The following is a 14,521-nucleotide window of genomic DNA, read 5'->3' as shown; positions in this document are numbered from 1 at the left end:
CCAGTTATGACATGCCTATTTTTCTCATTTGCTTTCTGTTTTAACCTGCAAACAGAATTTTATATGTCTCTCTGTAATTCTGGTTCTTGTTTGTGTAACTGGTCTAGAAATGCTGTTTTTGCCATTTATGCTGTGCTGTCTGTCCCCTTGTTTTAACCAGTAATCATTAAGAATGAACCATAGGCCAAAGCTACATAAATGCAGTAGGGTACACATTTGCCAAGATATTTAAATGCAGTACGAGGAGCTTAAATTTCATATATTTGGATAAAAAGGTAAGCAAGGTCATTGATTGACTTCTACTTGAATACAAATCAACAACATGAATTTCTGATAGAGGGTTTTTATCTTAACATTATGTTTTGTTTTGTTTTTTAGAATTTCACCAAGTTCTCCATTAAACATCATATTATGCACAATTATGCCTGGTGCCACATACTCATGGACACATCATATAGAAACTCTTGCTCACAAAAAACCTCTCCGCTCTCAGCACACTTCACATACCTTCCTTCTGCCTCAGTTTCCTCATTTATAGGAGAAACAAGACTATCTCACTTTTCTCGTGCAGTTTGAAAATTAACTAGCATTTAGAAAGTTCTTTCACTTACCAACAGCACTGTCAGGAGGTGTTACTGACTCCACAAAACAAGGTATCGCTAACACCTACAACTGTGTCAGTGAATTGCAACTCCCTGCTCTGTTTTATCTGTTGAACGCTAATGGTTACAGAAGTAGCACAGAAATTCATACCTGGCGAGTGAAATGCCTTTCAATTCCAATTTCATAAAGTTATACTATAATCATGTAGGTCTGATTTTTTTAATATATCTTGTATTCAGGTAAAAAAAAATATTGTATGTTCACTGAGAGAATCTGGTTTCTTACAAACTTAAAAACTCGTTATTACCTTCAGCAAACTGGTGTAAATGCTAACTTAATTAATAGACTCTAGAACACAAAGACTTCTGCTGCTTGGGTCTTAACTACTACAGTTGTAATCATCTTAAACAGCAATAAAAACTATGCAAAAATGAGGGAAATGTCTGCTGATAACACCACTGTTGTTACATGACAGACAACACACTCCCTAGCAAGTATCACAGATGCCAGCTTCAAATGCTTACAAGGATTTAGCACAGTATTCGATAAGTCAGTCAAATGAGTCTTGAGTACTGAAAGAATGAGCTCAGGTTCTTAGGTTCCTAGTCTTCAGCTGTATTTTACAGTTCGCATGTAGAATAAAAGTAGGAATCTAAACTGGTTTCTAAATCAAAAATTTTCCTCCCTTGGATAGCTATTTGCAGTATTAATCTATTTGAAATACCTTTCCTATAGTAGAGATCAAATTACATACATTTTGAGCAGTTCCAGATACTCTACTTATTTACAGGGTTACTAAAAGATTAAAATTGTTGCTTTTAACTTCGGCATATAATTTGAAGCTCAATTACTTTATTTCCTAGTCAAATAGCATTTTGCCCCATTCTAGAGACTAAATTCACCACAAAGCAGAGAATTCTCACCACTTCATAAATATCTTGTTAACAGCTAACCTATGACCTCGGTAAGACACTTCATCACAAAATGGAACAACAACAACAACAACCACCAAAAAAAAAAAAAAAAAAAAAAAAAAAAAAAAAAAATCAACCAAACTCGTTTTTGTTAAAGCAGCAAAACAAACTGTAGCCTTTTCAGAAGGGAGGGGAACCATGATGGTGGTGAGAAAGATGACTAATAGTATAAATGAAAGTATTGGCTTTTTTTCTCTTGGGACTAAGGAAAAATCCTTTCCAAATTATGGTTTTAAAATAAAGACATTTGGAGGTCTCAAGCCTTGGTCCGTTTTGGACGTTCATCCAAATCCCTAAACCACCACATATTTTAGAAAAACTTGGCATAAAACTCTGCACAGAAAGGCCCAGGACTGGCCTGACTCAGAATTACCGAACAGAGTGGTTTCACCCGTTCGAAGGAGAAAAAAAAAAGGGGGGGAGGGAAGAAAAAAATGATTGATAGATAAACAGACAGACAGATAAAAAACACACACTAAGGACATAGGCACAGAGAAAAGAGGAAATAAAAAAAAAAAATCACAAAGGGGTTGCATACATCGGACACACGCAAAAATAAAGGAAGTCATAATTTTCTGTATTTCATAACTACAGAGTTGACCTTAAGAAAAAAATATAGGCATGTTTTCCTAAAAAAAGCAGACTCCACTATTGTTTCTACACTATTATGGCTCTCAAAGTGACAGGACCCATAGATGGTAAAAGTGACAATGACTTCCTTCATGTCTCTATCCACTTTGATTGTTTAAATTGGGAAAGGTATTTGAAATATCCAACCATGGCAGCAGACACAACTTCACCTCCCTTCGTTTTCTTAAGTAAAACTTGCTGTACAACCCATGGTGAAAAATATGGCCATTGCTTACATTATATGTCCTGAAGAGGAAAAAAGTAACCACAGATGAAGGCAGGACTGCCCCAAGCACAGCATGATGTTCAGTACCTGTTACCACCAGCCACATTTGCAGGGCAGCAGAAGTTTCTAATTCTCTGCCAGTCCATGCTTAGGAGCACGTTTGCCTCCCTTAAACTTGCTACCACACATTCTCACAACCTTAATCCCATGTCCACACCTCAGACATTTATTTTTGTGATAAACTGGATATTTGTCCATCTCCTCAGCTCAGACAAATCCATCCACCCCAGCCTGCTCCCCATCTCACCCTTTCCCGGCTTTACTCTTCCATCCCATGCAAAAAAAGTACAGATGCTGATACCAGCAGTTTTTCAGGCAACATCAGTTACGAAAGAGCATGCTAATGGCTCAGTTAGTCAAGAAAACCATCTGTCTGGTGGTATTTTTCTTACCTGCAATTCAGGGTTGGTTTTTTTTTCCCAGACTAGAAACAGCCACTGTAGATCACTTTGAAGTACTTCCTATCATTGGCAGGCAACTGCAGCTTATTTGTGAATTCCTAAGATCTAAACTACTATGTAGTGGGCAAAGAATTAGTCAGGAAGAAAGAAAAAAAAAAAAAAGAAAGAAGAAGAAAAAAACAACAACAAAATGCTGTAGGGAAAAAAAAATCATAGGAACAGAAAAGTAAGATGAAGGAACAGGAGGGGATAATGAGAGTTACAGAACAGCGGACAACCCTGGAGAGACAATGAAAAGTGCACATATTTATTCTTACATTACTTCTATAATTCTAAGCCAAAATTTTATTTCAGATAAATATTAATGCTTAAAATTGAAATTACATCACATGCTCCCAAAGGTACATTAGTTTTAGTTAATTGTCTTAGTCTTGCAACATGCAACTATTCACACAATATGGGATCATAAAGAGCAAAAGAAGCAGAAAAATTCTAACCAGTGTGAGATTAAAGGATACAATTTTAATCCATTAAATTCACACAGACATGATACTAAGAGAGAAACTATCATTTGCAAGAAGTTTTCTACGAACTTTGTCTGAACACAGAAAAAAAAGAAATAACTGACTCTTTGAAAATAGTCAGGTCTGAACTCTGGCTTTCAAATTGATGAACCTCATTCCCTGGTACAGTATGAGAACATACCTTACCAGAGTTACAGAACATGAAGTGAGAGAAAGGCAAGTTATTTAAGAAGAAACCACAGAAGCAGAGACTCAGACATGTCACAAGTGTTTCTGCTGAAGGAAGTTTAATTCCCAAGGACCATAATATGACAGCACCTGTCCTGCACTGAATGACAGCATGAAGCTGAGGCACCAGCAGGAAATGAAGCTGATAATCAGTTTGGGGGGAACTGTCCCACATGACATTCTCATAGGTGAAATATGAAAAAATTATACAGAGGCTAATGCCAACTCATTGGGAAACCATAATGAGAGTTAACTCTCAGTGCTTAACTGATACAATGGAGTTTCACAAGTTTCAGTGTTATGGATACCTCCCTTACTGAGCTCCACAGGCTACACCAGGGTGTTAGGTGTTGCCAGTGTTCTTATCTTGGCAAATGAAATAAAATGTCAGAAAAAAATGGTATGGAGTGAGTGGGAATAAAGATGCACAACTGAGGCAGAAGGTTTTGTGCTTAAATCATTGCACTGGTACCAAACAGGGACTTAGAAACAACTCTGCATGAAAGATCTGGAGTGGATCAGAATTTGCGCAATACCATCCTGCCACAAAACAGTCAGACATCACTCTGGGAAATAAAAACAACGTCATCTGGTAAATACAGGAAATCATACTCTTCCTTTAGCTGGTACTGGTGCAGCCTGAGCTGGAATATGCCAGTTTTGTCAGCACACTTCAAGAAAGATGTCTTGGAGCAAATCCAGTAGGGAAGAATAAACACGACCATGAGATTCAGAAAACATGATGTATGAGAAAAGGCTGAGAAAACAGGAGGGGAAAGGGGGTGTCCAAGGAGAGATGTCTACAAGGAAACAAGGTAATTTTTGAAAAGTATTTGTTTTAAAGTTTGAGAAACTGTTCCAGAGGTCACAAGCAAAATAAAGTACCACCACAAGCTATAGAGGAATAAACTGTAAGAGGAAATAATGCACTTAAATTACAACCAAGCATGCATAAGCACCCAGCCGGCGTGCTTGCCTGTAGAAGTCCCTCTGTTCCTATCACCTCTTGAGAACAGATTATGCCAGCTACATGTGAATCTGTCTTGAAGAACAGATAATCCAACCTCTCAAGGCCTTTTCCAGTCCTTTCCAGCTTCACAGAAAATATAACAAAGATACTTGAAGAACTTCTACGAAGCCTAACACCACAGTACTGAAATTTCACTTTTCTGCTTATTTCTAGAATCAATAAATCACATGCCAATGGCCAGCACAAAGATGACATTTCAAGTATTTCACTGATCACTAAAGATTTGTCTGCAGGAAGTTACTACATCTAGTTTACTCTGTGGTTTCACACCGAACTAGAACTTCCTAATAACTGCCTCTGTGGGCATAGTAAGTGTTCAGTACATGTGAGGTAACATTTTCTGGTTTTTGTAATTTTGAGTATGTGCTGTGAATTGACAACTTTGCTTTCTGGAGTCCTTTCCTGTACAAACACGTCCTCCTCAAGTTCCAGAATCGAAACTGCTCCTAGCTTTAAACTTGGCCTTTGGATTACAAACCAGGATAACTTCTGAAATCTGCCCTTCCTAACTGCATGCTCTTGTTTTTGACTGGTACAATTCTCTTCAAAGCATTTTCTACACTTGATATGTTCTTAAATGACACATTGACAAAAATATGCTTATTTTTCTCAAGAGCAACATTATCCAAAAGGTCTTTAGACATAAAACTTGAAAGAAATGTGGGTGGTTTTTTTTCTTGTTGCTTTGGAAACCACAGTTCATGAACTTCATAACAGATTCTCTGTTAGGGAACAGATTTCTGAATCTTATTTCTACATTGACACAGTGAGAACAAGATAAATGCGAGATCAGCTTTAGAAAAACAGGTTGAATTACTATCTACCATTTCAGATATTAATATCCAAATTCACTGAGTTTGCAAAACCAAGCATAAAAAACAGACTCACCCTCCTAAGATATTTATTAACTACTGCTTCTGGTCTGGCTGGAAATACTTTAAAAAAAAAAAAAAAATCAGCTTGTTGCATTAAATTGCTTCCAGGCAGAGCTAGGACACACAGTTATTTTTAACATTAAAACAACAGCGAATATATTTTCCTCATGTAGGTTTTGTTCAGATCCTGTTCAAGCTTGTAATTTTATCTATGTAATACTACTTTCCTCTTTGTAAGGGATTCTGGTCTATCATGAAAGGAGTCATCACCAACCACCACTATAACTACAATTTTTAAAATAATTTTTAATGTTTAAGCTCACCCTTCAGCTACTGAGTTCCTAGGGTACCACAAAAGATTTTTATTTCCCATTCCCTAGTAAAGGAATTTCTTATATGAACATAATTGTCTGGCTTCTCCGTCATAGACTCCTCTCGCCTTTTTTTCTTTTCAACTTTATGAAATAAATGTTTCATACTCATTCTAAACCAGCATGATTTGTATTTCTCAACATAAAGTTAAAAGATTTAAAAGAGTAACTATAGCTAGATGCTAGAAGATCTATGTTATTTTCAACTTAGAATATTCAATTATTCAAAAATTCAAATAGCATACTGAAAGCTTTGATAGATCTTTAAAACATTTGCAAAACTCTTCTTTTGTCCATTTCACTGTTTATTGCACAAAAAAATCTCCCTTGTTCTATTAACACATTTATTAACAAAAGATCATTCACTCTTACCTAGTACAATGCAATACAAACTTTGCTGGAATCCTAAAATTCAGCTTAAGCAACAACTACTGGACATTCAACTGCTCAAACAAAAACAGAAGTGACAAACAGTGAGAATAACTATGTGACAACTAATTAAACACAAATATTTTTGAGGCAGGTGAGATTTTTCTTATTTAAACAGCACAGGTTCGGCTCAGCTCTGCAGAATCCATATCTTAGACAGCCATCAGTTATAATGGTATTGCGAAAGTGGTTCTAAAATTTCTAGCACACACAATTATGTTAATATTTCTGCATATCACAGCTTCTATCTCTGAGAGTATAATCCCACAGCAATTTAAGCTGCAAGTATAGTTTTTGTCCAGTCAGCTTTCTGGGTAGTTTCACACTACTTGACAATTACACCTCAGGGTAAGTGCACCTCAAGGCAACTTTCTATAAAGAAAAATGCTTCTCTAATATAACCAACACACATTTACAATCTGGACAGAATTGTTACTGCCTGAAATAAAATAGTATATGATATTATATTTGGGTCACCTATCTAAAATCTCTTGGCATAGTCTTCATTTGCCTTTCTATGCTTCTGGTTTTTTAAGAAGAGAGATAAGTTTACTAGATACAGAAACATCACTGCCACATTATTAGCTTTAGTATTGTTTGATTTTTTTCTATAACATAATTCTGCCACGTCACTTTTCTAAACTTGAAATGACAGTAAAACCATTTGTTAACCTATCTCCCAGAATACACACTCTCATTTTAAATACTACTAACTCTCAGCATTCTCTTTACGTTGTATAACTTCTACTAAAACTTCACTGTAATTACTTATGCAGAAAATTTTATACTTTGTCAGGGCCTCTTAAGATTTCAAACAGTTTTGTTTATTATTGGTTCATACAAGAGATTCACAAAACCTATTTTAAAGTCACTCAGCTGTTATAGTCCCGGGCTGTCAAGTAATACTTCCCCCCTCTGCCTTTTTCTCATCTTCTTGCTCTATTCAGCAAAACTTTTGATACACTCATAAGAGTAATTTCTCATGCAAATCCAGACTAATCTGATCAATGTTCCTAGAACAGTCCTTCTTGGCTTTCTCCTTTCAGAGATGTTGTGTTCTTTTAGTACCATACCTTCATTTGTTCTGCATCCAAAAGAACAAACTGGTGAGGTCCCACATCAACTTCATCTTTAGGTGTTACTGCTGTGACTCAGACCCCGTGTCCCTCAGTGTGCAGCCCCTTCTGCCAGCACTGGTGATCCCACAGACAACTAGTTTTATTGTAACACTCTCACATGAACCAGTAACAGATGACTTCTTTATATACCTTTATCTTACTGGAAATACATTGACCAGGGTTTGTCAATGATGTATTAAACTGTGTTAAACAGTTTGCAACATGAGACAAATTTAAGACAGAGTACACAAAGAAACAGACAACAGTGACCAGCATGATAGCACACAATTAGCCTAATCTTTAAATGAGGAATTTCTAGAGACATCACAACAATGAAGGATATTTTTTAGTTTTGTGGGTATCTATGGGAAGCTCCTGTGAAGCATGGAGGAAGAAACTAGGAAAGTATGTGACAGAAACGGACACTGTGAGCTAAACGGAGATTAATTTATTCTGATGTTGGAAGCCACTTCATCTTAAAATAATACTTACCAGATGAACTGGTAAATGAACAACCTAGAATAGTGTTGATGAGGAAAAGGGGCAATAACCTGAAGTTACAGAATTAGATGTTTATGCTGCTCATATAAAAGGAAGTGTCTGAACAGAGCATTTAAAAGACAGAAATCTAAGTTCAGTAGAGGTTTCATAGACATGACAATATACACACAGATATTTGTCTTTCAAGAAAGAATATTGAACACATTTGTTCTTTTTCTTTACAAGGTCACCTCACCTAAGATGGAAGTACCAAATCCAAAAGGTACTTAGACACAGGTTTCCCATGTGAAATAGATGGAGAGCTCAGTGACAAAATACATATGGTGACCCTATCTAATTTCCTGACTGAACTACTCACACTTTAAAACCAGCCAAACTGGAGGCTGGAACAGTTCCCTGTTGATTTCACTTCACTGCTACTGCAAGCAGTACCCTCACAAAACATCTTCCAGTGGCTCCAGCAAAATCAATATAGTGGAAAGAGAAAAGGTCTTGTCTCTTTCCATTGTGCTAATTCTCTGTTCACCTCTGCCCATGTAGTCTTCCACTCCTGTAGAATCCCTTTGCCTTATGATTACTTTCCAGCAGAGTCAGCTGGTTTAACTAAATAAAGAGCTTCAGGTGCCACAACCATGCAACCTTCAGGGGACGTCATTCAGCTCTGCTCTGGAATCAGAGAGAGCACGTGTGTAAGACCACGCTCATTCTTCAAATACCCTCTACTGAATCAGTAGTATTGTGAGATCCTTACTCTTCCATCAGCTATTGTGTACCACATTTCTTCACCATCAAAGACAGGTCTGCATTGGGACAGTTTATACAGAAAAAACACAGAGCATCAATATAAACAAACAGTTCTTCAATCACCAAACTGTAACATAGCCCCTTTGTTTTGTTAAGCAATGCACACAATACACGTGCACAACAGTTTGTGCAGATACACACAAGCTAATTTTAAACCAGCTCAGAAGCATGGAAACTCTCTGTAGCACACCCACAGTGCTTCATCAACAGGCTTGGCAAACTGCTCAAGGCCAGTGCTACCACTCTGTGAGCTAGCCAAGCCTCGGTGGAATACATCTACTCACTCCCATCACAATAACAGTGTACCATTAGTGAAATGCTTTTCTGCTGCGATTTCTTGTTTTCATGGAAATTACAAAGCAGATGTGTTTGTGTTCTTAAATGAAAGCTTTTGTCCACTGCCAGTTAAAAGAAAAAGTCATACTCTATAGCTAAGGGATCACCATGACTTTTTGAAAAGTGTCTTTTACTGCCACCAGGAAAGTCACATATAGCCATTTTTAGTTTCAAAAAAGATCACCAGCTGGCATCACTTGGAAGAGAAAATGGAAACCTTTTCACAAACTAGTCGAAGAGGACAAACAGATACAAAGAGAAAAAGGTCGGTTGTGAGTCAAGTCTGTGGAGAAAAAAGGAAAAACTATCCAGCAGGATGTTTGTAAATGAATATTGGTGCACGGCAAAGGCCTAGAAAAAGTAAATGCAAAAAGCTGGTAACGGATATTTCACTTCAAACTACTTACACGTTTAGACAAAACCGAGAGGAAAGACGATCGCTTAAGTTAAATTGTTGTTTGTCCCGAATGGTTAATGGCCATGCTACACCCGTGGGCAGTACGAGTAACAATTAAAAGTGGGATTAACTAACAATGCATCTTCTTTCAGTGCAGCAAAATCCTGCCGTTCCTTTTCTTTGAAGCTTTAACTACTTTGTAGTCACTGGATTAGAAGACTTGAGGACTTGCATACTTTCCAGACATGCTGAGCCTAATGACAACTTCCTTTACAAAGCAACAGCCCCACAATGAATAAACAAACTTAAATAGCAAGCCATCCTTCGCACAGAGAACATAGTGACAGATGCTATAAATCAGATGGAGTACTGTAACGAGCATTTCTTCCCTCTGAGCAATCGCACAACGCAACGTGGAATAGCTACAGAAAGATGTATGTATTAAAAAACAAAGAAAGTTCGCTTAGTATTTTTTCTTTGCCTCCGTTATTCAAAATAACACAAAGAGGATCTTTAAATTCTCTCAATCAAAAGTATGATCAAAGCCTTCAGATGCTGACTGCTTCTAGCTGACACCTTTATTGAATATAAAAGTTTAAGCCTCAGAAGATCAAGCCATGAAGAGAACTCTACAGGTCTTCTGTATAAAGATTCTTGTAGTTATCAAACAAAAGTCAGTATTTATTACTATCCTTTTACATTTCATTTGCAATGGCTAGTGGGCCAAGTCTGTCAGTTTTCTAATTAGTGGCCACATATGTTTCCATGCCAATGACAGCTCTGAAAGCTATTCACACCTTACACAAAGTGCAGTGAGTTTACAAAAAAATATCAGCTTTCCTGCAAACAACTGGAAGCTCACTAAACAGGATTAATTTGCCTCGTCTGTCAACTGGTCCATTTCTTCCTGCATCTTGCATTTCCATGCTGTTTACAGCAGAAAAGAGATTAAGGAGAGAACTGCAATTCCATTACAAATGCTTAACATAATCAGGACACTCAACGGGGAAAAAACATTCAGTCGCAACCCTTGACCCAAGGATAAGCTTCACCACTACACTACTTAATGATTTAATTAACGCTAGAAAAGGTCTGATTAAGGTTTGACCTAAAAATAGTTCATGTAGTCAATTTCATTTATTAAAAGCTTATCTTAATCAAAGCTTTATTACCTTTTACCAGGTGACCTATGTCCAGTTTCCAAAACCGAACCTCATTTATTAAAGTCAGGAGGGACCCACAGTTAAATCTCATGCAACATTAAAGATTCAAGTATTTTATAGCTTTTTGTAGTTCGGCATTTAAAGACATTCAGAAGTAATCTATACTTGTATTCATTTATCCACTAACATTGTACTCTAAGAAATTAGGGGTTTTTTTCTTTATAAAATTAGGTAGAAGTTTACAAACTTCGAGGCATGTAAATCATAGCAGGGTTACCATTATATTTTCATTCCCAGACATTCTGTTGACAGAACTTTTGGTTTTGTTTTTAAATACAACATTCTGCATACTTTGCAAGTCACAGGAGTATTAACTTCAGGCCGATTAAACGTCCTTTCCTATTTAATGATAAGGGGGCAAGTCTATAAACCGAGTACACTGTGCATCACCAATTTCAAAAAACTATGATCCTAGTTTCTGTTGCCTCTCACTTGGTCATATTGTAAAGTGAACACTCAAAAGACAGAAATAACATTTTCAAAAAGAGGCGTTTAAATGAAACGTAGATTATCAAAGACTCTGTTTGCCATTAAGCAAATATAATTAAACAGAAGAATACTGCTTAACAATAGAAGTACACAAGTATTTATTGCTGTGATTATGGGCTTTCAACCACTGTGCCGCACATTCAGTGAAGAAAATGGAGTCTCGAACTTCATGCCTGTCGAAGGATACCGAATCCACACTTTCCACAGGTAGTTGAGACGATTATCACAAGCCCGTTTACGGGGTAGCATTAAAAAATAAATAAAATTTAAATCCCCAAATCCGTTTTTAATAACAGTTCGTGATTTTAGGCTGCCTCCGAGAAGGCTGAAACGGTCTCACCAAATTTGAAACGTCTCCTGACAGCACATGCAGGCAACGAGAGCAGCACCACTGCCCACAAAAGAAGACGGGGACGCGTTGCCACCCTCGCAAATCGAGCCGCCCGAGCTCCTTTTTTTTTCTTCCCATTTTTCCGCGCTCCCCCTCCGCGGACGGCTCCGCGCTTGGCCCGGCGGTAGCCGGGGGACCGTGTCCCCCCCGGGAAACAGCGGGGGAGCCTCTAGGAGCGCAGAAAGAGGCTGGCGGTGGCAGATGCACCAGCGTCGGTGTTCACGGGCTGCAGAGGTCCAGGGGAAGGGTTCCAAGAGAAGGAAGGAAAGAAGGAAAGAAGGAAAGAATCTTCCCGGACACCCTGCAGCCTCCCTCCCGCTGCGTCCAAAAAACCAGATTCAGCTGCTCGGGGAAGAGAGTGGGGACGGGGACAGAAAGCCCGGCACCTTCTTTCACATCCCGCAGAGGATGACTGTCATGCGACCCGCGGCCCCGGAAGGAGGCGCAGCTTTCGCCAAAATTCCACCCCCTCCCCCATCCCCCTCCTCGGCCGAGAGACCCCCGGAGCCCGCGACCCCGCAGGAGAGGCAGGGCAGGCCGCGCAATTTGCTAGCTGGCCCCCCTTCAAAGGGAGCAATAAAAGCACCAGGAAAAATAAACGCGACGGGAACTGACCCCGAATCCTCGAGCTGTAACACGCTCGCCTCCCGCTTTCCCCTCCCCCGGAAAACCCCCAGACCTCTAGCTTTCTGCTGACCCTCTCCCTTCACGGTAATACAACAAATGGCAAGACCTAGGCCCCCGGAGCTGAATAACAGGAAATATAGGCATCTGTCACCTCCCGGGGGGAGGTAAATGGATTAGCGAAAGCAACAAAGGGTAGAAAAGCCCTTTCAAACGTGCAATTGATTAACAAGTCCCCTCTAATCTGCAGCATCACTGTTTTTCCTTAAAGACATCATCGGTCTCCTCCTGCACTTCGGTGCAATTAAAGCCAGGAGAGGCGGGAGGGGGAAGGCGCTGCTTGCCCGCCGAGCTCCCGCACTGCTCGGTGAGGGTAGCACGGGAAGGGTGACAAACCTGGCATAGAAATGGTGCCGCCTGACATCTCCTCCCTTAGTCCCTGAGCAAAGCGCCCCGGGAAGCAGTTTGTGTGCAAGGTTTATCTGCTGCAGAGGGGGAGAGGGCAATTTTCCAGATAATGGTTTCACGAAAGATCAAAGAGCTGAATCCGGCAGCTCCTACTTTCCCGGTGCATTTCACATCTCAGGGAAAACGAAAACGTTAAACCTCCCTTTTTCTGCTCTGAAAGCACCACACATCTTAGGCGTGAGTGGAGCGGAAAAAAAAAAAAGGCTTAGCAAAGTTTATGCGGCTTCTTTTACAGGAACTGTAACTCTTTACACCACCGTGGCTCTCCAACCCAGCATGCTCCTTAAAGTCCCTAAAAATCACTACGCTTGCCTCGGAGATGCCGGACAAACTGGCAACTTAAGGAGCCGCACTGCCGCCGCCACGGCGCAAGGTCAGATGTTAATAAGGGTAGTTTATTCAGCCCTAAAAACAGTCGCGGAGTTCGCTGAACCGAGTCCTAGTGTTTCCTGAGTCTAAATGCTGACCTCCTCAGTCCCCAAGGGTCGGCCAGGTATACAGAGGAAATGGGACCCTTTAAAGCTCAAAAACACACAGAAAGGGACCCCGCCGAGTCTCCATCAGCTGCAAGAGCGGCGGCTGCCCCCTCGCCCACTCAACTTTAATCCCCACCCCTTCCTCCTCGTTCCCGCTGAGATTCTGGCAACGCTCAACGGCCCAAATAATAACACATTATTATAACCACTCCGAGAGGAGGGCTGGAAGGCGGGCGGAGTGAAGGAGGAGGCTCCACTCATTGCTATCCACCCTCGGCAACAATAAAACCCCAAACTTTTCCTTTGTTTTCTCCTTCTTTTCCCCTCCCCCAGTCGCCACCAACGAGGATCGGTGCGCTGAACCGGCCGAGGAGAGGTATGAAGCGCCTGCCGCCCGAGCGGGGCAGGGGCGCCGGGATGCGATCCGGGAAAAGGTTTTGGCCAGCCTTCCTCAGCGCAACCACCACTGCCCTCGTCTCCTGCTATCCCCCGCCCCCTCGTAAAAGAAAGGAAAAAAAAAAAAGAAAAAAAAAGGCAAGAAGGCAAGATCAGGCTACCATTTTGCCAAGACGAACCAAGGGGGGAAAAAAATAAAGGAAGAAAGGAGGGAAGGAAGAAATAAAAAGTAACCAACACCAGCCACCACCTGGGGATGCTGGCGGCTCCGGCGGTCCCAAGTGAATACGCGCAACTCCCCTAGACACACGCGCAGCTTCCCCTGCCTCCCCTCTCCCCGCACGTCCTTTCCCGAAAAGCTGTAGCATCCTCCCCTCCAGCCGGGCGTCCCGCTCCTTACCTGCGGCGCGGACGCGGAGGAGCCAGGCGGCCGCCAGCAGGGCCAAGAGACGGCCCGCCGCCCCCCGCCACCCCGCTTCGGGGTCCATGCTGCCCGCCCGCCCGGCCGCCGCGGCAGAGAGCCCGCGGGGTAGCAGCGCCTGCGGCCGCAGTGGGGTCCGGCGCCGGTGCCGCGGGGGCTCGGCGCTGCCGCAAACTTCTCCTCGGCACCGCCAAGCCGGCCCTGTGCTCCCGCTAACGGACTGTCCCCGACTGGGGGCGGAGGAAGCCGCGCTCCTTTCCCCTCCTCCTCCTTCCCCAGCATCCCAACGTCACTCGGGACAAACCCGACAGCGGGGTGGGGAGAGGCGAACAGGATTGGGACGGTCCCTGCGCTCCGGCACCCTCTGCCGGGGGTAGCCCCCGCCGCGTGGAGCCCGCACCCGCCTTTCCCTCGGCACAGGGACAGGGGGAACTGACGACCCCCAGGAGCCAGGCAGGGCTTGGGCCCCCTCGGAAGGGCGAGTCCTGCCTCCAGAAGCCTCGGGAGCCTCCAAGTTTCCTCAGAA

At 41.5% G+C, this 14,521-nt stretch overlaps 1 protein-coding gene across 1 annotated transcript in view; it reads right to left on the bottom strand.

Moving 5' to 3' along the window:
* ROR2 (receptor tyrosine kinase like orphan receptor 2) overlaps positions 1-14,050 on the bottom strand; it is a 153,021-nt gene extending 138,971 nt beyond the window's left edge. Inside the window, exon 1 of the mRNA XM_065656244.1 lies at positions 13,975-14,050. The gene's annotated coding sequence lies outside the window, so the exon portion shown is untranslated. The remainder of the gene's footprint in view (positions 1-13,974) is intronic.
* Positions 14,051-14,521: the final 471 nt, after the last annotated feature.

Source organism: Caloenas nicobarica, chromosome Z (genome assembly GCF_036013445.1).
Source record: "Caloenas nicobarica isolate bCalNic1 chromosome Z, bCalNic1.hap1, whole genome shotgun sequence".
Classification (NCBI taxonomy): domain Eukaryota; kingdom Metazoa; phylum Chordata; class Aves; order Columbiformes; family Columbidae; genus Caloenas; species Caloenas nicobarica.
The sequence above is the reverse complement of the archived record's forward strand: the minus strand, read 5'-3'. Positions and strand labels throughout refer to the sequence as shown.